Source organism: Mustela erminea, chromosome 4, assembly GCF_009829155.1.
Source record: "Mustela erminea isolate mMusErm1 chromosome 4, mMusErm1.Pri, whole genome shotgun sequence".
In the NCBI taxonomy this organism is placed as follows: domain Eukaryota; kingdom Metazoa; phylum Chordata; class Mammalia; order Carnivora; family Mustelidae; genus Mustela; species Mustela erminea.
Window position 1 is genome coordinate 65567645 of NC_045617.1, and position 27076 is coordinate 65594720.

At 38.1% G+C, this 27076-nt stretch overlaps 1 protein-coding gene across 1 annotated transcript in view; it reads right to left on the reverse strand.

Moving 5' to 3' along the window:
* Nucleotides 1-27076, reverse strand: part of PDE7B (phosphodiesterase 7B) — a 310619-nt gene that overhangs the window by 159226 nt on the left and 124317 nt on the right. The gene's annotated exons all lie outside the window — the stretch shown is intronic.

Sequence of the window (27076 nt, forward strand, 5' to 3'; positions counted from 1 at the left end):
GGTCCCCAAGGATTTTGGGGGTGGGAGTGTGTCTCCCTGACTTATGTTGGATTCATTATTCCGCAATCTGGGGCTGAATGTATTCCATCCCACCAGTCATGTTGAGATTGGGTTTCCTCTGGTGATCAAATTATTTGTCCCAAGATGCCTGAAGAGTAAGAGATAAAAGTCAAAAGATAACTGTGCCTTTCAAAATCCCAAGTCACGGTTTAATACCACTGAAAGTTTCCCTGGCTACTGTATTCACTGCCATCATAGTCCTTAACCACCTGGTGCTACGGAAGTAATGTTGTAAAGATGTTGAAATATAACAGGTTCAGTAAAAAATGCCCAAGGTAAGAATGGTTTGGGAGCTTCTATATTTCCGAAGTGGATTCATTTTCTTTCTGACCTTACTATGTGTTAAAATATTAGTGGAGAGTTTAAAGTTGCCAATTCCTTCTTAAACCATGCAAGAGCCCATTTACTATACTAGTCAGTGATGTTTGAATATTGCCTGATGTAAGACTTGCCATTGGTACAGCTTTGATCACACAACTCAAAAATTTATGTATGATGGAAGAACATCCAGCAACGCCAAAGATTAAAGTTTATGTTGTTAAGTTTTCAGGATTAATGATGAAAGAGTTAATTTTGTCATAGCCCTTTAGCTAATACTGTAAACACAGGAGGTGTATTTAAGCTTTACTGGTATTTCCTATTTAAGCCCTGAACTAAAAAAAAAAATATGTATTTGGATGAAAATTTTTTTTAAAGATTTTATTTATTTGAGAGAGAGAGAGCACAAGTGGGAGGGAGAGGGAGAAGCAGACTCCCCATTGAGCAGGGAGCCTGACTCGGTACTTGATTCCAGGACCCTGAGATCATGATCTGAGCTGAAGGCAGATGCCTGAAGGGTGCCTGAGCCACCCAGGCACCCCTAAAATTTGTTTTTTATTTAATTTAATTTATTATATATTTTTTAAAGATTGTATTTATTTATTTGGAGGAGAAAGAGGATGAAAGAGAGCATGAGAGGGAAGAAGGTCAGAGGGAGAAACAGACTCCCCATGGAGTGGCGAACCCGATAAGGAACTCGATCCTGGGACTCCAGAATCATGACCTGAGCGGAAGGCAGTCGCTTAACCAACTGAGCCACCAAGGCGCCCTGAAATTTGTTTCTTATATGGAATGTGTAATACATTTCTGTTCTGCCTTAACACTTTAACAACTTAAATGACTTTGTGATGAGGATCAATTATACTTCAAGCACAATGCGGATGTTTTCAGGTCATTTCCTTCTAAATGGGTCAGGCTGCTATGGTTTTTTTTTTTTTTTTTTTAAGTTTTGGGTCAACATTTGACAGGTTTTCAGAAGTCATTTTTTATTGTTTTCAAGGCATTTGGCTGTAGTAACCTGTCCCTACCCTCAGTTCTGCTTTGAACCTTCCAGAGACTGCAAACCCCTTGGTTAAGGGTCCACGAAATGCCTAGTGCTTGCAAATAAGTAGGCTTAGAGTTAGCTACTAAGAATTTCTCTTAGAATGCACAGATGAGAATTCAGCTACTTTGTCTTTTATTTCCAGAGATCCTTTTGGCTTACTTCTGGTTTCCCTGTTCTATTCCAGATGATTAAATTTGCCCAAGGTCTTCCTGCCCAATATTTCAGTAGCTGTGGCATGGCTGCGGTGGTGAGGCCAGGAGTTCTGGAGCAGATCTCAGTTGAAATTCTGGCTCTGTCATAATCCTGCTGTGTGACATTGGGCGAGTTACTTTACCTCCCAAGCCTTAGTTTCATCAACTGGAAAATGAGAAGGAAAATAAACACTCCCCAGAGTTATTGTGAGGATAAAATGAGGTGTGTGGTATGATAATAACTAATATTTATAGAGCACTGATTATGTGCCAGGTACGTAGTTAGTACTCATAAATGGTGGCTCCTTTGGACATACTTGACTCTGTGCCCTTACTAGTTGGACTTTATACAATTAATCCACTGAAGTCCTCACATGCTTTTTTCAAATGCCATAGAAAATAACAAGAAGGTTAAAAGAAATGAATCAGAAAGAATCTACTATGTACAGCCTTGGGGTTAGACATTTTACTTATATTGTATCATCTAATCATCTCAGCAACCCTTTGGAATAGGACCTATTATCCCCATTGTACGGATGGGAAAACTAAAGCCCCGAGGGGTTATTTTATACTTTTCTATATGATAACCAAGAAAGCAGCACAATAAGCAGAACAAATAGAGTGCAGTTGGGAACTTAATTCTATCAGAGTAAATTATAACACTGACATTAATAATCTAGTTACTTTCTCCTTGTTTTTATTAGCAAGTCATTAATCATTGTTTTCTTTGAGTGAAAGTAAAATGTAAAACATTTTCCACAATATCAAATTCACTTTATTCTTTCTAACATAGATGTTCGCATAGATCCTCGCATGAGTAAAAGGCTAAATTACTTTGTTTCAATCATAATACATACTGAGGCTTGTTTTTGCTGCCAAAACTGTTCTTTGGTTTAGAAAATTTCCCCTAGGTCATTTAGAAGTATTCCCAGAAAAGATGAAAATGCCAAAAACCTGGTCAAATCTTTTTTCAAGTATCGCACCAAGAATGGAAGGAATCTGGGAATCAAGAATGTATATTTATCTGGTCACAAGGAGAATAGAGGTTATCTAAATGCCTCCCCCCCCCAGTGATCGTCACTTTCTTTTCTGGGTGGCCATTTCCCCCTCATCTTCTCACTACCTTCATGTATTGTGTCATCAATCATCCTACCTTTCTCTTATTTTCAATTTCATTACTTATTCTCAGGAGGAAGGGCACCTGAGAAAATTTCTTTTGCGGCTCCACCTTTTCAAAGGAAGGTGCAAATTAGATGTAGTAAATTTGTAATTCTATTTCCATCTTTAAAAAGAAATGTCATTCAGGCACTGGTCTGCTCTGTCACCTTGAATCAGAAAACAGCTCCATCTGGTTTATTTAGTTTTTGATAGCTCACACTTCAAAGAAAGGCAAGGGTTATATCCTCTGATAATTGCGCAAGCTTACGCAAGCTGAAAAGAAAAAAAGAAAGGAAAAAGAAAAAGAAAAGAAAAGAAAAAATCTTTCCCTGACCCCTGCAGTGATCAGTATGTATATCCTGAAGCAGCAGAGATCTGATGACGTCTGTTGTGGTTTGCTGACTCTCAACAGGCTTGATTCTGCAGGCTTGACTCTGGAAAAAGAATCCCACCAACTTTAAGCAAAATTGTGCCCGAGATTACTAATAAAAATATCATGAAATTGGCTCTGGGGCTACTTTGGGTCTTAAAATTCTGCGTGTGTATGACTGTGTGTTTGCATGTGCACGCATCTATGTGTTTTAACTATGTGTATTTTAACTTCAACATCCATATTCAACTTAATCTTTTAGGAGTTCTAATACACTGTAAGCTTTCAGGCAAGGTTCTGGCAATAACTCTTCCTATGCAACTGGGTTAACTTTCCATCGATATCCATGTGGATATCCTAAGGTCAGGTTAGATTTTTAATTCATGGAAAACTAATAGAGGGTTTGTGTGTTTTATGCATTATCATTTCAAAGAGATGAGCTTTTCAATAGAAATACACATCATCATTTTAAAATTTCACTTAAAATTTATACTCTACCTACTTTCAAAATAACCCCAGTTTATTTCTAGCCCTGTCTTGGTTATGCAACCACTGTCTGCTCTGGATGCCCCATCTGCAATATAGTGATAGTAATACTGGCTGCCTACGTCATTTCAAAGTGGTGTTTTAAAACTAATGAATAGAGGTCTGCATGAGTCCCAAGCTCTTTAAAATACAACAGCTCTATAACTTCCAAATTAATTTTAACTGGGCCAAAAGTTACATACTGGATATATAGCTCTATAAAAATATGCAAAATAAGAATATATTTGTAAGTTATGTAATTGAAATTAATTTTAAAATGAATGGACTATATATCATATGTATATGTATACACAAAAATGAGGAATACACTCAAATTGTGACAAAATGTATTATGAAATATGACTATAGAAAATAGTAAAATGAATATTCTATAGAAGTTAATATTGATAATGGTTATCAGCGTTGGTGGTATTGTGGGTTAGTTTATTTTCTTGTATATGTTATTTATATAGCTTTCCTATTATATAGTCCAAGTCTCTTAAAATGAATATGTAGTACTTCCAAAATCAGGAAAATAATCTCAATAAATATCTTTATAAAAATTAACTGGACAAGAGGGAAATTTCTCTGAATGCAAATGAGCTTTTAAGAAAAAAAAATGCCATTGAACTCTTTAAGCACTATAAAAGTACTATATAGTACTTAAAGTACTATAAAAATTATAGTATAATATTGGACCCTGTTTACCATAGAAAGCTCAAGGCTAACCTATTATTGGACCCTGTTTACCATAAACCCTGTTTACCTGTTTACCATAATAGGTAATCCAATATCCTAATATTGGACCCTGTTTACCATAGAAAGCTCAAGGCTAACCTATCATTAAAGGAAAATACTCAAATTCTTTGTCCATATCCAAAGTCTCTCTCTGTGTCCAGGTTTCTGTAGTATGTCAACAGTTTGATGTAATCTTATCTGCTCAACCTAGCACACCACTGACTGTCCATAAGTTTAAAAAATTAAAAAAGTATGAAAGAGACCTATTCCGATAGGTAAATTATTCCCATTCGCCATCACTCCTGTCACACTGGATTTCTTTGGGTGCTTCTAAAATGCTGCAGGCTTTCTTGCTTCTGTGTCTTCTCACATGCTGTTCCACCTTTCTGAAACATTACCCACAATCCTTCACCAGGCTAATTCCAGCACATATTTTAGTTGGCTCTCACCTTCTTCACAAATCATATCCTGGTCTCCAGACCAAGTCTGAAGGCCTCCCTTATGCTCCTGTGGCTGTCTCTGTTCACTCCTAGGAGCACACTTGTCTTATCTATCACCTCTAGTCTGAAAGCCACTTGGAGGCAGAAACTTGTATGCCTGGTACACAGCAAGTGTGACTCACCAGAGAAGGACTGATGTGACTTCCTTAGGTCAACAACTGTTCCTGTCTACTGAATTTGGGGATAAAGAGGAAGCCCTTACTATTGGCCACTCTCATTATGCCTAGGTTTTTCTCCCATGAAAGAATTGGTAAAAAGAGGAAGACACTTTTAAGATTTATTACAAGGAAATTTTAATTTAACTTGCTGCATAATTTAGTTAGTTATCCATAAAAAAATAGCTTGGCTTAGTCCTAGAGAAGTGACTACATACACAAAGGAATTTTAAAATAAAAAAGATGAAAAAGATTTTTTTCCCCTCTGACTCTTTCTTGTAAGTTTCAACAGCTAACATTTGTGTTAGTTCTACACATGTTACATCAAACATAACATGATTTGTCGCCTCTTCTTTGAAAAATATCCTGCATCTGTAAGTCATTAGCTTTTGCCTGGCTCTTCTGTTATACTGTATGAGTCCCTTGAAAATGCTTTATGTGTCTCCATTTTCTTAACTGTAGAATGGGGCTAATTTTATGCTCCACAGTGAAGAAAATGTAGGGAAAAAGTTAATGCTAGAATATAGATGTTAACTAGCTCTTAGTTAGAATGGCAAAAATTACTTTCATATTATAGTTTATTGTCAGAGTACTCTTTTTAGCCAAAGGAATTATATCCTTTTTTGTGTATATTTAACTACATCTTTCCATCTATAGACTTTCACACATCTCTTTCTCAATTCCCAGCTAAAATGCCTGAGATGCTAACAACCATGTATTGTTAAAAGGTGGCTCCACAAGCACCCCAAAAGTGGAAAAGACATTAAATACACATTGCTCATTTCCTAACTTTTCCATATCACAACTCTGAAACTATTTGTGAATAGGGATTCGTAAGATGAGTACGTTGGGTCAAAATAAGGAGTTACTGCAACCAGTCTGGTCCCATCACTCTAGGCCAAGCCTGCATGTCAGTCTCTGAATGCATCTTGATCTCTCCCATTCCTTGGACATTGCTGATGAAGAGAAGGAGCCACAATTCATAATGTAGGGACCATAAACAGATCAAGAGCAAAGGGAGTCCCAGGAAAATGTGAGTCCTGAAGGCCTTGTTTTGCTACTAGTGGTGCCTCCTGAGCAGTCAGAAGGTGGGAAGGTGACTGTGGACTATGGGCTGGGAAGGAAGTGGGCACCCTGTGGGAGTAGAGGAGTTGAGAGAGGTGAGATGTGGCATATTTTTAATCAAAGCTGGTAAACTGGGGAAGTCAAAGGGATTGTTCAAGTGCTTTTATAAAAAAATTTCCTTTTCCTTTATTAAATTGTCACAAATATGTTACTAGCTTAGAATTGGATTTTCTACCTCATGAGAGAGGCATACACAAAATAAAGACCCTAAATTCTCATCCAAGGCAGACACATAAACCATATTCTACATCATTATAATTTCCCAAGAACTTCAATTCCCCCAATCCAATAAAATTTACACTCTTCAAATACCTTTTTAACAAAAAAACAAAAACAGAAGCCTGGCAACAGATGTCTACATACCCCAACCAGCCTGGATAATGTCCGTGATGAGGACCTAGCTGGGCTGTTCCATCAAGTTAGCCACGCCCATACTGCTTGTCCCATGTTAATTCAAACCCTTAGAAGTATACACACACTCTAATGCTTCCCTACCCTGATCAGTCCACAGCAAGCCTTTGATTAGCAAAGACAGAAAAATATGGGTAAAAAAGGAGAACAAAAAAGGAGTGATTCCAAGGTTGGTCAACACAGCAACTATTAATAACTATTTTGATTATGAAATGGCAATTATAGTTACCATTACTTTGGCATATGATTCAGATCCTATAGTATTTTCAAATAAATAGTGATAAACAGGCCCTTGGTGACCCAAAGTCAGTCTTACTCTGAGAAGAAAGATACTCCATATTTAATATGCCCTTGAGAAGGGAGGTGACATACTGGGAGCCATTGAGTATTGCTATCTGTGTAACAGAGCAGCCTGAGAATCCAGGGAAGAGTCTATTCATATTTCTGTGTAAAGAAAGAAAAAGGAAAATTTAAAAACAAAACAAAACCTTTTCTCTCTCTCGCGCTTTTTTTTTTTTCTGTTAGAAGTGAAAAATCACCATTATGATGAATCTCTTTCTCCATCAACCACCTGTGAAAGTAAAACAAACAAATCCCGGTTTGTGGTTGGATCTGATATGTGAGTAAAGCATGAAATTCCAAGGCAAGGGGTCTTGGTGATGTTAACATTCTCCTGGGAAGTGGCTGAAAGTGCACCCTCAACCCAAGACATCAGTAGCTGGATTTTTGGACTTGTCTGGACTGATCTTGTTCTAGCCCTAGCACCAGGACTTTGATGGTTTTCCCTTAAACTCTTGACGCTGACCTTTTATGTTTCTGTGATCCCGGTTATGGAATCCAATTTTCATCACTGTGTTTCTGACTCTACTTTCCATTTGCATCATCTTGATTTCTTTGATTTGGGTTACAAATTAGAAACTGACTTCAGATCTTATGTAGTCAAAGTGTCTGCTAAGCCTGAAATGCTGCTTCTAGGAGATAAGAGAAAAGCTAGAATGTGAACTGAAAAAAGGGAGAGTCTAGGAATGAGATTAGGTTCAATGTCTACCCATGTCCTTGTGGGTTGGAAGTTCCCAAACTCTGGTATGGACTGATTAGAGGTTGACTTCAAATAGCCATGAAAGACTGCATAGTTTTTTAACCCTGAGATTTCTTTTTTTATATCACCTGATTGTCTTTGAAAGTTTCTAGAAGAATCCCTCAGGTTATACAATATTTACACCTTTTACAAACTGTACTGAACCACAGGCAACTTGTTGGGCAAAGTCTTCTGAACACTCTGGGTCTGAGGAGTCTTTACTTCTCTCTTTACCTAGGAGTTTGTGGCAGAGAAAAGGTGATATGCTCATTATTCTGTTTCTCCTTCCTCAGCATGAAGGAAAATTATATTTTCAACCTCCCTTGCAGCATATTTGGGAGCTATATTTCTGAGTTCTTTCTTATCATTTTGTCCTCCTTTCTCCATTCTTTCCTCCCTCCCTCCCTTTCTTCCTTCCTTCTTTCCACTGTTTGAGTCAGCAATAGAAAAAGAATGAGAATTATAATATTCTAGCATCACTTTTTGGAATTTTAAAGTTATGGCTACGAATTTTAAGGCAAGGTTGAAAAATAATTCAAAATACATATCATATTATATAAATAAATTAAAATATATCATTTATTATCATAAATAGCTTGCATTATGTGTTTTTTACTTCATCTACAGGAACCAGGTTTCACCACAGGCTACACCATTTCCTTCATGGTGGTCAGCATTCCCACCAGTGGCAGAAGGAATGATGGTAAAACTCTGTCCTCACTGTATAGCTTGACCTGGAGAAACTGTGGAAGATCTTTCTCTACCTCCAAAAAATATTTTTCTGTGGGACTTTTCTTTTTAAATTATAGGGGAATTTTTTCTTCTTAAAAAGTGATTTCAGGGGCGCCTGGGTGGCTCAGTGGGTTAAGCCGCTGCCTTCGGCTCAGGTCATGATCTCAGGGTCCTGGGATCGAGTCCCACATGGGGCTCTCTGCTTGGCAGGGAGCCTGCTTCCTCCTCTCTCTCTCTCTGCCTGCCTCTCCAACTACTTGTGATTTCTCTCTGTCAAATAAATAAATAAAATCTTTAAAAAAAAAAAAGTGATTTCATATAGGGACGTCTGGATGGCTCAGTCATTAGGCATCTGCCTTCAGCTCAGGTCATGATCCCATGATCATGGTCATGATCGAGCCCCGCATCAAGCCCTGCATCGGGCTCCCTGCTCAGCGGGAAGCCTGCTTCTCCCTCTCCTAATCCCCCTGCTCGTGTTCCCTCTCTTACTATATCTCTCTCTGTCAAATAAATAAATAAATAAATAAATAAATAAATACAATCTTAAAAAAAAAAAGTCACAGTTTTAAAAAAAGTGATTTAATATATATTTTATCAGTTAATTCTAGCATAGTCTTAGGAGATAAAATTGCTATCATTTATGAATGAAGATTGGGTTAACAATTTGCCTAATGTCACCATCTACAATGGTAAGATGGCTTGGAAAACAAGTTTTCTGATCCATTTTCAGTAGTTGTGTAGATGTGTATGTGTGTGTGTGGTGTGTATGTGTTTTGTAAAATGTGAAAAATGCTCCTTGTAACAAGAGGAGAATAAAACGGCAATATTAAGAAGGAAAGAATCATGTATAGTCCCCAGCCTACTGACTATTGCTAACATTTCTTGTTACCCTTCTATTCAAGATAGTCTTATCCAGATGAGTATTACATATTTTGTACATTATGGATATATAATAGCTGGCATTATATCATTTTGTGTTCTTTTACACTTAATGTAGAAAAAGAGTTCTTGTCACTAAAACATTTTGCAAACACAATGTTTAATTGCTGTATGATGTTTCAACATATGTTTCTATGACAATTAAATTCATCTCTCCCCGACTTTTTGGCACTTAGATTATTATTAAATTTTTGTTTTTTATAAATAATGCTGTAGAAACATTGGCACAAAAAGCTTTTTTTCTGCATTTTCGATTATTTTCTTAGGACAGATTCTTAGTAGGAGAATTACATTTCAGAAACAAATGTGTACATGTTCTACATATGAACTAATTCCTCTGCTTCTTGAAATGATCACACGGTCAGTAAACAAGCACCACTGCCACCCCAGACGAGTTCAGAAATAAAGTCACAAGCTTGAAAGGGATGATGACTTCCAGCTTCCTTTTGGACCTTGTTAAAGTGCCAGTCAAAGGGTAGGAATGGGCTGTTTCTTATCAGCCTTCGTATTTGGCCACAGTACCATATTTCCTGTAATTGGAATTTACAGTCACTAATCCCCACAGCGCCCCTCTGCTCTAAGGGGGATTGTTATTTCTCAGAGAGGGAAAACACTGAAAAACATATTTACTGTATTCTTCCCTGGGTCCTTCCTACATTGACTCACCCAAGTGCGGTGCACACTGGAAGAGAATTAGGGTAACCAGATGGAGTTTTTCTCCTCGGCATTGGATCAAAAAAAACAGGCTAAGATAAAAGACTACATTTTGGGTCAAATGGGTATATTTCTGCTGTTTAACATTCCACAGTGGGACAGAGAATGAGTTAAAAGGAAGAGAGGACAATCCTCTCTCAACAAAGCCAGATTGTTTAAATGGGTTAAATTGACAGAGAACGAAGTTACAAAACGCTCTTGCTTGTCCTATATTGATAAGAATCTGCACTTTTGTCTCTGTCATTTTCCTGCCCTTTGTAGGGGTAGAAAACTATGTTATCACTTTCTTCTTAGATATGGGGGAGACTGTATAATATATAATTAAAAGAAAATCTAAATACATAGTGTAAAAGAGCTGGTTGCTGGATCATTTGGTAGAACAGTGGACTTCTGAGTGATGTGACTTTTTTGCTCAAAAATATTTATGATCTAAATAAGAGCAGGTGTCATTGCTTAATCTATTTGAATAAATAAATCTAGAAAAATTAGTTTGAAATACATGCTTGTTTATAAGTGAGACAATAATCATGCCAAACTGTAAAATCATGATTTTGAAATTAGGAAATTCTATGCTATCTTATTCTTAGATATTTATTTAGGTTTGTATGTTTGATACTAAGGAATTTACGTCTTTTTGGAAAGGTTCCTGTATCTAAGCATATGTCACTATCAGGTAGAGGTGTTTTCTGTTAGGGGTGAGCTTTAAATGCGAATTAATGAACTTAAAGGAACATTAAGAATATCTTTCTGTGTACGGAAACTGGGAAACTAGTGTTAACAATTACATTTAAGAAACAATTTTGGGGCACCTGGGTGGCTCAGTGGGTTAAAGTCTCTGCCTTCAGCTCAGGTCATGATCCCAGGGTCCTGGGATCGAGGCCCGTATAGGGCTTTCTGCCCAGCGGGGAACCTGCTTCCCCTTCTCTCTCTGCCTGCCTCTCTGCCTACTTGTGATCTCTGTCTGTCAAATAAATAAAATCTTAAAAAAAAAAAGGAACAATTTCAATACAATAGGCTCTTAAAGAGGACAAACTTCTAGGATTATTTTAATTCTCTTTTCACTAATTTTTATTTATATGTATCCCCAATTATTTCCTGACAAGTGTATTAATTAGAATATTTCTTTTTAACTCACTCAGACTGTCTTAGAGGAAAACCCTTTTACATGTAATAGATATGGCTAGGTCTTTGAACTTGTGTCCTTGGGCTGGTAAGATTATCTTTCTCAGACCAATCAGCTTATCAGAACAGAAGGTACCTTGTTTTGTACAAAGCAGCAATCACAGGCATGCTAGGCACCTTCAAGAACTTCACCATGGCTCTCCTTTCTAACAGTGGGGAACAATTTTCTATGCTCCTCAGAACAGACAGAATTTCCATTTGTACACAATAGCTTTCCTTTCCTACTGTCACCTCTCAACCAGCTCAGAGTGAATGTCTTTACTGGTTGGTGAAGCAGGAATTAGAGATTAGTTTTGACAAAAAGTACTATTTGTATCTACTTCAGAAGTAAATCTTAAAAAAAAACAAACAAACAAAAAAACAAAAAAACACCTCTTTAAGAATCTTTGATGTTTTCAAGATACTGGGAGTCAGACACATTTCCATTGATAAAAATGGCTTCCTTTTCCTGGATTTGTCAGTGAAAGTTCCATGCTTTTGGCTTGATTTTGATGGATAAGTGGGAACTGGGTGCATTGTGGAGGGGAAAGGTGAGGGAGAGTGTTAAGCTTTGGGAAGGGGAGTGGGGTGGCCTGAGGACCTTGAGGAAGGGCCAGTGTGATTAAAGTCAGGGCAGAAGGGCTGCAGAACAATTGAAGATGCTTGGTCTGAACAACAACAGAATGCAAAGTTGGGAGAGGATGCAAAAAATCAGGATGGATGGGTCCAGTTCTGAATAAACCTTGATTATGGGGAGAAGAAGTTAGATCTGATTTGATGGGAATGGGCAGCCAATAGTTTCTACTGATAAAAGTGCTGTTTTATGAAGTTTTGTTAGAATGAGGAGTTAAGTAGCCTATGGTTTTTTATCCTTCTGACTGCGGACAGTACTTACCATTTCAATTCCGTGTTTCTTCTTCTGATAACAACATATATTTAGGTGAGAACTTTAATATATGCTGTCTTATGTAATAATTTTGTTATATTTAGTAGCATTCCCTACTCATTTAATGCGTGTTTTGTAGTTACTATGAAAAAGTACTCTATTATTTTTACTCTCAACAACACCAAACCAATGGCAGATCCTCAAGTGTTTATTGAATACAAATGGATAAATCAGATTTTTTAAAAAAAACCATTCTTATATAATAAAGGCAAGTTCTTGAATATAAAATATCTTGATTACCTTTTTTTCTTTCTTTTTTTTGGGGGGGGTTATTGTGGGTTCATTTGTACCCTTAACTTCCATAAATTGTGGAGGAGACATTTCATTTGCCTTTGAATGACTTAATGATTTTCTGATTATAAATCCATTTATACATGTGCTTAGCTGCAAAAGTTTAATTAATAATTATATATCCCTTTACTCTAGGTAGGATGGGGTCAAAGGTATCTTTGGTGAAACAGAAACTTTATATATAATTTGTATATGTATTTAATCCTCTTAAGAAGAGCACCATCCAATTTTTTCCTCTAGTAATGTAACTTTGTATGATACACTCATCTCATTTTTATATGAAATGCATTATTTCTTACTAACTCATCCACTTTAACGAGTTCATTTATTCTTATGTGTTTCCTCAGTGGAAACAGATCCAATACAGGGAGAAGAATCTTTAGTTATTGGTGTAATTTCTACTCGTTTCCTTGTACAGGAGATTATTAAAGGAAGGGGTAGTTTAAGGACAGACCCTAGGTCCCTCTTAGATTTCTAGAAGTTGTTTTTCTGACTGCTGTTTATTACTTTGCTTACTCAAGGTAATTATAGCTCTCCTCCTATGTCTATCTGGATAGATTCAAGTTTTTATAAGGGCTGGTCCGTGTACACTCGACCCACAAAGGAAAGAAAGCATTCTTTTTATTACCACCAGTGCTTGCCTTGAGAGAGATAGGAAACTCAAAGTTAAACTTGAAATCTGGACCTCCACATTGGTCACTTTGTTAATCTGCCCAAATTTTGAGGTTCAATCTGCCTTAACACTCACTATTAATTCAGCCCATCAGTTAACCATAAGCCCTTCAATAATAGCCCACAGGAATTCCCTAGTAGACACAACTTTCTGGCTTATTTGGAAATTATACAAGGCCTCCACATAGAAATGGTTGAAAATGTCAACAGACATGCTCTTTTTACCTAGACTGAGGAGGAAAAAAAAACTGCTTCTGTGCCAGTTTGTAACAGTCTTGCTTCCATTTCAACTATATCAATGCATATCAATTTTGGCTACACATTAGAGTCAACTGGGAACTTTCAAAACTACCAGTGCTTAAGCCCCATCCTAGATTCACAGAGATGGGGAGGTGGGGTATGAGGCAGGAGCATCTGAGCTTTAAAAAATTCTCAAGTGATTCTAAGGATGAGCCAGGATTGAAAACCACTGAGCTTTAGAGCAAGAAGATGTACTCCTCTAGAAGATGATATAGTTGATATTTTTGACTCTACTGTGGCATGCTGAGATGTTAACTAAGACTCGATGTTTATTGTCTACTTTTAGAGTCAGATACGGGGTAGACTCCACCTCCTTCCAAATAAGCATAAACCCATCAGAGTTTCCTATGTCGCCTACTGAAATATGACCTGGTCAATGCATCTGGGACTGACCAAACTCGGGAGGACAGAGAGAACCCAACTTTTGATGATGATGGAAAAGGTAACTGAGCATGGCTGATAGAACATCCGGACAAACAATTGGTTTCACGATTCACTGCGTGGCATTGGGCAAGTCATCACATCCTCCAAGACCCTTTTTCTTAGTCCAGTAAATAAGAGATAATAACCCCATGCCTATTTCACAGGGCTGTTGGGAGTGTCACGAGGGACTGTGTCCCCGAAAGCACTTATAAACTTAGAAGTTTCACACTTCATAGAAGAGAGTATTCCTACTTGTGTAATGGTTATTTCAACGTGTCTTACATGTGTTCTTTCTGTGGACTGAGCACTAGAAAATACAATTTAATAATTGTGGATGAAACACAAATAGACATGTAGCTAATATTTTCATCATATTTTCCTTCACTTACTATCATTTATCCAGATGATAAACCATCCACAAAATCGAACTACGGGAAATCATTAAGTAAAAAGGGAATCTGATCTGTTTAAAAACTAGAATGGAGGGGCATCTGGGTGGCTCAGAGGGTTAAAGCCTCTGTCCTGGGATTGAGCCCTGCATCGGGCTTGATTAGGAATTTTGATCAAATCAGTTGTTAGAAGAACATGAGAAAATAAAATATTTAAAGGACAGAAAGATTTTCTCAGAAAGGACAAGTACACCTGCATAAAGCTGACTCCATGACAAAAGGGAATGAACATCCAGGGTCCAGAAGAAGAGCTCTCTGCTCTACAGGGAGTCTGCTTCCTCCTCTCTCTCTGCCTGCCTCTCTGCCTACTTGTGATCTCTGTCTGTCAAATAAATAAATAAAATCTTAAAAAAAAATAGAATGGAGAAAACCTAAAGTATTATCACAAATGTTATTAAATCTTTATTGCCCATGACTTTATGTTAGGTATTGTGTGATGCAGGCTTACTTGGAACTTTAAAAGATTATACACTAAAAAACAATCCAAAGTGTAAATAAATGATATGTATTTGAAACCTAAAATGAACACAATACTAATGGAATGGAATTGTTCTAAGGGACTTCTCTGGTTAAAATTTCTAGGCTAACGTTTGTGGGAAGGAAAGGAGAGACAACCACCTACAATTTTTCTCTGATTTGTTATAGTGGTGATGATGAATAAACTATGGACTACAGTGACACTTTGATTAAAAAATTCTTTGGCAAGAGTGCTCTTTTTTGGATTAACAACAACAACCAAAACAAACTAAAAATCCTCAAGAATCACATGAAACAGAACAGTTTGATTTTGTAGCTACAGGAAAAAAATCTATTTTCATGAAGGTCTTCTCAATGAATATGTGTGTTGAAGGTATCTCAAGGCATGGTTGTAGTCTCAAAAGTTCACAGCCTTTTTTTTCTTATAAACCCTGGTCACTTCCATCATTGGAACCCCTTTTCTGCCTTCAGCTGGTATTCTCTTGTCTGTCATCACACTTGGAAGATGATTTGTTATGCACGACTTAAAAGCATTCATAGGAAATATTGTCTTGATCAGAAATTATTTTAATCTATTATTTCAGAAGAGAGAACAAATTAATCTGAAATAGATATCTTTGTGAGAAGAAAATGAATCTTAAAAAAAAAAAAAAAAGGAAGTGAAGGGTCACCTGGTTGGCTCAGTTGGTTAAGTGGTTGCCTTTGGCTCAGGTCATGATCTCAGGATCCTGGGATGGAGCCCTGAGTCAGGCTCTATATTCAGTGGGGGAATCTGCTTCTGCTTGTGCCTGCTCACTCTTACTCTCTCTCTCAAATGGATAAATAAAGTATTTTTGAAAAAAGGAAATAAATATTAAATCTTTCTACATAAGAAAAGAGAGACAGTGTGCTTTATTGTAGAACTCTGACTATATTAAAGCACTATGTTAAAGGACTCTTGACTATTAAACGCATTTTGCATCCCCCTTTCTACCCTTTATTTAACATGGGATAATATTATGTGTAACTTTGGTCCTTATATGCTTTCTCTGATTCACATATGAATTATTTAAAGACGAATTATCATTAGTCATAGCATCTAAGAGTCAGAATGGACTGTGAAATGCTCTGGTCCCAAGTTCTGCCAAATTCAGACATTCCATTAGAACATCCTGAAAACAGATTGTTAGTCTGAATGAGTTCAGTGCTGAAGATGCTACTACTTTATATTTTGGGACAACTCACTTTCTTAGGAGGTTCTGCCTTATACTTTTCCAAAATCTACCTCCTTCTATCTTCCGCTTATTTCACAATCTGAAACTACAAAGAAGTCAAAAGGTATTTGTAGGTGATGTCCTCCCTTAGTTTTCCCTTCTTAATTTCAAGGAATTCTGGTTCCTTCAACTCAAATACCTCTTATGATAAGGTGTCTAGGACTTTGAGTTGTTAATTTCTTTCCTTTAAATACAGTCCTTCTTTCCATTATCCCACATGATCTATAGTACATGACCTATAGACCTAATGCTACAGGAATAGTATCTCTTTGAGACTTTGTGTAAGTTCACATATGTGGTATGCATGCGTTATGGATGGATTGTTTGGCTCCCTCCCCAATTCATACCTCAGTGTGATGGTATTCAGAGATGGGGTCTTTGAGAAGTTATTAGGCTAGATAGGGTCATGGGGGTGGTAGGGCTCCCATAAAGAAATTGTTGCCCTAACAAAGACAGACACCACAGAGCTTGCTCTCTCTCCCTCTCTGCCACAGCAAAAAAAAAATGAGGCCACAGCAGGAGGGTGGCCTTCGGCAAGCAAAGGGAACCTTCTGCAAACAGGCTCTTAGTGGAACCCGACCATGCTGGCACCATTACCTCAGATGTTCAATCTTCAAAACTGAGAAAGCTACTCAGCCCACAGTATTACATTATGGCAGCCTGAGCAGACTTAGACAGCACATGTGTAGTTAAAAAAAAAGGGGGAGGATATAATTTTGATTATTGGATGAAGTCACTGTGATTTATCCAACAGATTATTTAGATTTTAAAAATACACAAATACCTTGAAAATCTACTTGCTTAGATTTATACTTTTCACTTTTTAAGATCATAAGACTTCAAATTGGAAATTTATGTGAAAAAATCAATATCTTAGTGAAGCAAGAAGTTTTATGACTGTAAATATAGATAGCTTTGTTATATAGCGTTTGCCTCCCTTTTTATCATTTATGTAATAAATATACATATTTATATATACATATACCTCATGTGTTTCACACATCTCATAATTATGTATTATATACATCTCACATATATTTGCACATACATGTATGGAAATGTGCGAGTACATATATCATATCATGTCCTATCATATCCATCTTTATTGTTTGCTTCCTGCTTAGCTAATGTTCACCTTCTTATGTATTTATTAGTGAATCAAGTCAGAAAGATGAGCCACACTTTTTGGGGAAATGTACCCTGTTTAGTAAAATTGTCTTTTTCTTTCTTCTTTGGAAGAAAGAAGTGGGAGTAGTTTTTGTAACAAGGTTACTAATTCTAATGAGTGGGAGCATAAACACACTCTATTTTTAGAGCAGATGGGCATCTCCAGTAATAAGTGGGATCTGTCTCAGGCAAGTTGTCTCAACTGCCACTGCCAAGGGGTGACCAAGGAAAGAAGGCTGGGGTCTGGTAGACTCCATTTTGCACACCACAGTCACAGGTAGAATGTACATGGACATAATGTTTGAGTTTAATATTAGCTAGACAAGGAAATCCCTTATTAATCAAGTCTAGAAGCCCTACCATTTATTTCACACGTCAGACCCTAGGACCAGGGCAGAACTCACATTCAATGCAGACTAGAGAGGGATCATGCCTCCAATTCCTATGAACTGGCATCACCTTATTCTTACCATCTATGCTAATGGACTCCTTGAAATTCTGACCAATGTTCACATGAACTGAGACTATGAGCACACACTGTTTAAAATGGGATAAATTCTGTTCATTATTGTCTATTCCTCTAGATGTGTAATCCATTGTAGATCTGTGTCTGGATTAAGGATCACTGTATTATTTTGGGGAAAGTTTTAGTTACTTGTAAGGATAATTTACATTATCTTTACATTAGATTTGCACATATATCCTCCTTCAATAATTCAGAGCAGAAAGTTTATAGGATTATCATAGCTCTCTTCTAGAAGTTTCGAGAGTATTTCAAGAGTTTAGTATCTTACAAATAACAATCTTGTTTCCTCTTCTTGTTTCTTGTGCTCTATGTGTAACAAGATTATACATAAGATGGGGTTGGTCATTTATTTTCTTCCCCTAAAACATCGCGACCAATCTCATCAGATTCTTGGTCTGAGACAGACTGGAAATTTGGGAGGAAATAGACTCTCCTAATGATTAGAATTCTGGTAAATAATATAAAATATATTTTACTGGAACATCAACATTCAGAATTTGTTTCCTTCCTAAAATCCCTTTCTGAAAGAAGCTTCTTCAAGAAACTGACACTAAGACAGGGTTATCATATAAAGGAGATGAGCAAAAGCAAGCTAGTAATGAGTTGTGATTGTACTCCTTCCTCACTCCTCTGTTCTTCAGACCTGACAGGTGTAGCTGTCCAGGACATAGTATAAAATGTGACCAGAGTACCTGTGCCATCTTGTTGTAAGCCACCAACATAGGATGCCCATACTGAAAACATAACCATATTTTAACTTACTAACCACTAACGTGTTCCTGTTCTGTAAGCAAAGGTTGGTTGGGTTTCTTTTGTATTCAGGTATAAAAAGCTTGCTTAACTAAGTGGCTCTTATACTTTTCTAAATGTTCTCCCTTAAGTAAATAATAGTAGTACAATGTTCTGAAGTCCCACCATTTTGCAATGCTCAGGAAGAACATATTCGTTTCTTTAGACATTTTCACACAATGCACTGGGAGTAGAGGGCTCAAAGGAAAATGTCATCTCCACAGTCACTGAAATTACTCTCATTTCGGAGATATTTTGGGAAATAAGTCAAGGCAGCTCCCCTGGTCATCAACCAGACTTATCTGCATATACCTGAAGAAAGTTAGACTTGTGTTCTTCATAGGCTGAGTATCGTGAGAACTGCAGTGCATACAAACAGACACTGAACAGGGTTTTGATGCTAGGGTCTCTAGTGAGCAGTATGGGTACCTTCTATAAAACACAGGGCTAAAATCTCTGCTAGAGCAGTAGCTACATTATAATTGGATCCCAGGAGTTTTATTAGCAGTGGGATGGGAGGCGAGTTGAGAGCATCATCTGGGTGTCTGAGCAACGAGTCTCACAAACACTGTGCTATATAGGATCCAGAGGTGGAAAAACTGTTCTCAAGGGCTCAGTGGCCCCTGTATGCTGCCACCTTGCTCAGAACTACCAAAGGGCTTCTCTAAGGCACAACCTTGCCAGTGCACGGAGAAAGGTTACAGTTGCTTTGAATATGAAATTCTTGGAATTAAGTCAGTCTTGAGCTAGCTAAGAGATAACTGGCTCCATTTTTTCCTATAGTCCAAATCCTTCCAGGGAACAGAAATATGTTTGGGTTCTCCAAACAATGTTTATCTGTCTTATCTTTTGTGTGTATGTAAGAAATGTGGTTGGAAGAACTAAAGGTGTCCACAGCAGCTTTAGTTTCGATTTTGAGGCAGCAGTGTTGCCAAAGTGGAGTCTATGTCCAAAGAAATCATTCTCTTTTAGGAGGAGAAAGAAATCTTTGGATTAGTTCTCCTTCTCCTTTCCAGTCTTCTTCTCTCTCTATTTTCATTTCTCCATCTATCTAGAAAAAAATGGTAGAAAACTTTGGGCCCCCCAGACAAGTGACACTTCCGGGATAGTCTGAAGACTTCTAGTCATTTCATCCCATCCAACCACAGAAAGCTACCACCAGGGGCCCAATAGTTCGGCTCAGCTCAGCTAAAAGGTAGATGGCATTACAGGGCAGTATGGCTGAATAGGGGAAATAGAGCTATTTGGAGAGGTTTTTTTTTTTCTCCTTTCCCAGTGGGGGTTTCCTCTGATTTTGTGGAAAATACAGTAACATGACACTCTCCTTCCTTTCTAGAGCAGTCACAGAGAAAGGAATGCAAATAATGAAAGTGTAAAGTCTGGTGCTTAAACAGGGATAGTCTCGTAACAAAAAGGCAGGTGAAAGGGATGGTGGTGTTCAGTTTGCTTATGTAAGGCTTTAATTTCATGCCACTACTTCTGTGGGGATGGTAGTTGTTCTAGAAATTTCTCCAAATCTCCTCCGAGCCTCTCTCCGGTGTAACTTTTGCATTTTTGTTTGTGTTCTCTTTTCCTTGGGACTGATGAAGACTGGGTGGAGCTGGGAAGGTGGGATCAGAGATGTGTAGTGCCAGCCTCAGTGTCTCTGAGCTCTTTTTGAGCTCTGTATGTATCTCTCACATGATCTCAGTATAGCCGCCACAATGACTACTCCCACATCTCTAGGTAAGGAAGCCAACATGGTATATAATTCAGGAACGTTTGTTGTCAGAATTCAAGCTCACATCTGATTCCAGAACCCAGGTCTGTAACTACTACAATAAAGAATCATCCTTACTCTTTTTATTTTTCTCAAATTAAGCCCCAGTCTAAATCTTATTTTCTATATGAAAATTCAGTATAATTTGTGAACCTGGACTAGCACTGGATTGGATCTGTATAAAAGCCACCACGTGCCATGTGGGATACCTCTAGTCAGTCATCCAATTTACCCCTTCAATTAGAAAATTAATATAAACATTTGTCAACCAATTTCTGTGGTTAGGGGAATAAACTGCTCAAACTGAAAATGTCTACATCTCTCAAACTAGAGAAAAATATTTTGAAAGATTAATAGAAATATGGTCAGAGAGGTTCTAAGTTAAAAACCAGGAGCTATCATTCCTGGCTGTGTGTTAACATCTGCATGACATTAGTCTTTAAAAAAAATTGGTAGGCTACAATTTACTTTAGGTCCTCTGATGAGTAACCTTGATGTTTTAGGCAGGGACTCCAATATGCGTCACTTCTTACCTCAAGCTGACTGTTACACCAACAATCCTGGCTGATGAAAAATCTTCCTGCAATTGTTGTATTTTTACTCAAAGCATGCTTCTTTTCCCCATTCCAGCTGGTCTAATAGGTGGATGAAAGAATTGCCAAAAACGCAGTGCAGAAGCATCTGGCTCTGAAGAAAAATACATCAACCTTATTTTCTTTATTCCCTATTCCTTTAGAATTTGTAGTATATAGAGTAAGACCATTTTGCAAGAGGTTACTAATGATGGGAGTAAATACTCCTGGCTTGGCAAGCGAGCACACACGTATGGGAAATGAAGAAATCTGAGTAAACATTGAGGTTTGCTGGCAGCAATCACCATCTTCCAAGATTTTTAGGCCCCTGGGTGCAAAAGGCAACAAACTCCTGCAGCGTTTTGCAATGGAGTCTAGGTGTTTATCTAGAAGATCAATTCATTGCTTTCCTTAGGAATCAATGAAATCTTATGTCGTCTGCAGAGAATCTCTTGCTTTGGCAGGCTAAGAGAATGCCTATAGGATATTTTGGAACTATTTTCATTTAAAATGCTCAGATATGAGACAGGAAAAAGAAAGAAGTTCCTATTTAGAAAACTTCAGTGTCATGACCAACTTACTGAAACTTGGGTTAAAAAGATAAATGCTTTACAGGCTTTAAGACAAATTTAGTAATTAGTTAGGACCCTTGCTAGACCTTGCATTGACTCAGAATTCAGGTGTGCAGCATTGCCCCGCCAAGCTCTTCTGCAGGCTACGTGCCTATACAATGTGGGTAGTTTTTTTTGCAAAAAATGCTCTGCTGATATTATGCACACCAAAACATAATTTTGAAGCTAAAAAATAGATTCTGCGTAAGTTATGTGGATAATCTAACTGGGATGGCCAAATCTCACTGGCTACCACCAATGGCTCTGAAGCTGGTTCAGACCACCATAGGTATTGGTGAACCAGCAATAGCCCAGCGTGGCAATGAGAACCCGTGGATTCTCTAGACTCCAACTGAAGTTTGTGCACCTTTAAGTCTACTATTTCAAGATACTGGTAGTATTGTGTCTATCCCGTCTTAAGATTTTTCTTTGTTTACTTGCCATAGTGATTGAAATTCCTCAAATAGATAATTCACTCCTTTGACAATATAGCATATTTTCTTAAAGAAAAAGTCATAAGCCCAAATAGTTCATCAATATTTTTGATTTAATTAATATTTCGCATATCATCAGTGATATGAATTTGCTCATCAGATCAGTTTTCTCCACAAAAACTAGATAAGAACAGTGATTAGGAATTTCGATCAAATCGTCTACGGCCATACCACCCTGAACGCGCCCGATCTCGTCTGATCTCGGAAGCTAAGCAGGGTCGGGCCTGGTTAGTACTTGGATGGGAGGAATTTTGATCAAATCAGTTGTTAGAAGAACATGAGAAAAAAAAATATTTAAAGGACACACGGATTTTCTCAGAAAGGACAAGTACACCTGCATAAAGCTGACTCCATGATAAAAGGGAATGAACATACAGGAGCCAGAAGAAGGGCATGAAAATGTATGCATTGTTTTTTGCATAGAAAACCAATGGTCACACTGTGATGGGAATTTGCCTAGCTCATTTTTAACTTTTCTACATGTGATTTACAGACCAGTAGCAGAGTTGCCTGGAAGCGTGTTAAAAATGCAGAGTCTCAAGCCCCAGCCCAAACTTAATCAGAATTTACATTTAAACAAGATGGCCATGTGACCTATATGCACAATGAGGTTTAAGAAGTGCAATTCTCTAAGATCGAATCTCTCTGAGGTAAGGTGTATTACATGAAACATCCCTTAGCAACTCTTAATTGGACAATGTATGTTGGATCCACATTGGGCCAGGGAGATTCACTTTCTGTATTTGAAAGTTGAAACAGAGAAAAGAAATTTTGAGGGAGAAAGAGAAAGGGGGGAAGGGAAAGGAAGGAGTGGGAGAGGGAGAGGGAGACTAATAATATGTGGGTGGACCACCTCAGAGTCAGAGAAAACCTATTTGGAGAGGAGAGAGAAATGAAGCAGATTTTCAGAGAAGCAGGCACGGAATCTCTAGTTCCTACTTCCTTTTCTGTCCCAAGAGGTTTAGTAAACCTAAGTTCCACAAAGCTAGGTAAAGATATGACACCTGTTCTCTAGTGCTTATATGTGGGAAGGCTGGAGGTAATGAGTGGGTAAAATGGATGTAATTTCAGGACCTGATATAGCCTGCGTGAACCAGCAAGAAGCTCAAACCGATGGAGAGTCAAGGCTGACACCTTCAAAGTCATTATTATATTGTTTGGATAACACAGACTCTTTTGGGCATCATAAGGAATTTGACTTCCAAAGCAAAAAACAAAGTAAAGAAGGTAGCCCTAGGATGGAACTCCAGGTAAAGAAATAACATAGAGTGGTGCCTGGGTGGCTCAGTTGGTTACATTCCTGACTCATGATTTTGGTCAAGTCATGATTCATAGTCATGACATTGAACCCTGTGTGAGGTTCCACAGGGGGCAGGGAGCCTGCTTAAGATTCTCTGTCTCCTTCTCTCTCTCCTGCTGCCCCACTCTCTCTTTCTCTCTCTTTCTGGAAAGAGAGAAAGAGAGAAACAGAAAGAAAGAAAGAAAGGAAGAAAGAAAGAAAGAAAGAAAGAAAGAAAGAAAGAAAGAAAGAAAGGAAAAGAAAGAACGAGGGAGGAAGGAAAGAAGGAAGGAAGGAATAAATCACATAGAACCTCTGAAATATTTCTTGGCAATTGTCGCTGCTTAAAAGATGAGTGAAGAGATTTTTCCATATTTCACTATTTAAGCTATCTAGCTGCCTTTTCGTAGAGTGATCCAGAGAAAGAAACTCTAGAGACCTGAAAGAAAGAATGAAAAGCTGTCCTACATCATCTTTGTTTTCTGCTGTACTTGCTTCCTCTCTGCCCTGCTAACAGATGTCTTCCCTGGGAGAGGTGTGGAACAGAGCTCTCCAGAAGCAGTCACTGGGGAAACAGTAAAATTAGTCCCTGAGGACCATTATGAGAGCTGAGGGCCTACTGTGACGACAGGGGGACCCTCATAGCTCCCTCTGCTCCCTCTTTTCCCCCATGTGGCCCAGAGGAGCAGAAGTTGAACTGTGGAGAATACTAGTTGAAGAATAAAGAGCAAATGTTCAGAAGGAACTCATTTTCAGTAATCATTCTAGATAAAAATCATTCTAAAGAATCATGTATTTCCCTGCATTCTGAGTATACCAAATTCATTTTTAACTAATTTGATTTCTGGGATCTAATAGATAGTCTATTCATAAGGACCCACCATAAATAGATTTCTCTGGTCTATTTCTCTGGTCTAGCTGCAGTCTGGATACTGAAAACCACCATTTCTGGCTTCATTCAGCCTTGTTACCCTCTGCATTTGGAGGTCCCCAAGGTTAACAATTCTGTTTTTTGGCGCCCTGCACTCCTTTGGCTGGTTGGATACATCCTCTGTAGCTCACTGTAATGTTTCATCACTGTGTGGAGAGGTCTAATGCAGGTCATTTCTTAACCCTGCTAGGCCTGGCCATGGTGCCATATTTGGCTAATTCCATCAGGCATGATATCAGTTCTTATGATTTAATTGTTCTCGCTATTCACATGGCCCCCAAATCTATAATTTTTAGTCATGTGCCTCATTTATAATCTACTCCAAAATATCTTAAGTTGTTTTACTTTGGAAGTATTGCTATTCCCATATTAAACCCAAAGTGTTGAAAACAAAGACCTTTTTTTCCCTTACTCTTCTGATTTCCTTCCCTCAATCAGAGAGCCCACAGTGATCTGCACGAGCATATGAACACCGTAGGGGTCTCTTACCTTGGAGAAATTCAAATGTGCTTGCATTCTTCTCTGTAATGGTGTTACATTTCCTGCAGCTCTAGCCAAGGGCAGAAGGAAAGAGGCTGGATTTGGCAGTGCAAACTTATCTTTGAAGGACTTGTTTTTCCACTTTCCCTAAAGCTCATAACCTTCCTAGTAGATGAAGGGAGGTGAGGCTTGTGGTATCCCTCTGAGTGTGAGAAGGGCAGAGGGGAAAAGCTGCTGAGAGGAGTGGGGTAGGAACATTCTGACATACATGTCTTCCCCACTGAGAACCCCTAAAGAGGAGTTGCAAAATGGTGGCCTAGTGAACCTGGCTGCACTGAATTTAAATGAAAGGAAAATTATATTAGCTGCTAACATTTACAAACCAGGATATTTACACATATATCTGAATTTCTAGATTTTCTCCAAAAATGTGTGGAGATAGCTATATGGAACCTGCATTCCCTGAGAGCTGAGAGCAACTGCGTGCTCAATGGGGGCATTTGCTCTCTGGGTGGCCTCTGCACCGCCCTGTCTTATGTTGAACACAGTCAATTTCACTCTTATACATCACCCACCTGGCTCCTGGAGGCATCTGAGTGCAAGATCTCTGGGAGAACACCTAGAGAGGGAAGTTGGAGGTTTGCAAAGCCACTCCTAGGATCACCAGCACCATATCTTGGAAACAGTAAGAGCTTGACACACGCTTATTGAATTGATGTGACTTTGAATCTTTGGATTAGAAAAGGTTACAGCAGGAGGACTGTAGACTTGCAGTGATTGTATAGCTGTAGTTAAAGATAGCTATAAAACTTGATTTAGTTCAAGTACAAGAAGTGTCTGTCACATATTCCTGACATATTGAGAATACACTTTCTGGTATTTAAGTGCCTAGTGGTTTTATCAGGCATGCTTCTAAGAAATGACACATACTTCACAATCACCCATCCTGTAAAAGAGAGCCAGAGAACTAGCGGCATGTACAGTGTTGACTACTTTCCAGGTTGTTCAGTATGAACCATTTGGAGAGAAATAGTCTACTCTTTTTTTCCACCTTAAACTGCTATTATAATAACACTTCATCTTTGAATACGAATCACTAAAGTTTTCAGCTGTAATTGCCTGGTATCTCAGGTTCAGTGTCTTAGGGAACATAGCAAATATTCATAAGAATAAAAGTTAGGAGAGTTTTAAAGATAAAGAGGATCACATACACACACAAACACACACATGTCACACACACATACATACACATTTGGTTAACTTTGAACGAAAAGATAGTATTTAAAATATTGCAGGGCCATTTTGAGAATTAATGATATAATGCATGGAAAGCACAAAATACAGTCTGGCATCTAAAAGTATTTAGTACATGTTAGCTGTTTTTATAGATAATCAATTAATAGTTGATAGGAGGTGATTAGCTTTATCTGAAAAGAAGGTATTTTGAACACCATATTATCAAGATGCTAGGAATGGTTTAGTCTTGCTCATTGACTGGTATCACTGTCCAGTTCGTAATTTTCGAGTCTCAGCACAGGAGCCAAGCACCCCTTGGACATGGAGCCCGAAGAGTCTTCCTGCTTCTTCTAGGGGGCCACCAGCCGCCAGGACAACATAGATAGCTGGGAGTGCCTTAGTTTGGTAACTGCTCCCCACAAGGCAACTAATCTGGGCATCTTCCAACAAAATATAGTTTATTACAGGAAATAAATGACAATATTAAGTGCATTGAACTGTGTCCCAAGACTTTTTTTGGGGGGGGCAGAAGACTATTTTATGGGCAATTTTTGCAAATTCTTCTCCGCATACCCACTCCCATTCCACCTTAACTGTGTCAGGAACACCATCCTGTCATGTATCTGCCTTGGGTTTCTTCTCTGTTTAGTTCACCAATGCTCAGAAAAAACCTTGGTTTTATTTCAATGAGCTGCACAATTTGATGCAACAGTGGTAGCTAAAATGGTTCACTTTCAACCAAATACTGATTTATAGAATAGACACTGAACAGATTATTTTTTAAATAGAAATTCCTGCAAAAACCCCCATACTTCCCATTGAAACAGTTCTGGGAAACATAATGTGATTTTTTGGGTTTGTTTTGGAGGGGGGTGGATTAGCAAATAAACACACTGACTTCAAAGATTTCCATCTTGTTTTCATGGAACCTAAATGAGATTAGATGACTTGTGATTTATGCTACCACAGTCTTCCGTCACTTCCCACTTTAAATAAAAATATGGTTTTAATTAAAATCACATGCATTGAATTTTTAGCTCCTAAAAAAAGTACGATGGATTACTCGATCAGTGCCAAGAAACACATGGAGCATCCTCACGATATCAAGGCACATGGCCTTCAAGTTGCACGTCTGGTGTGTGCTTCTGTCTGCTCACTCCAGCAGCACATTCTCCCCTGGGGGGGAAACAATCACAACAAG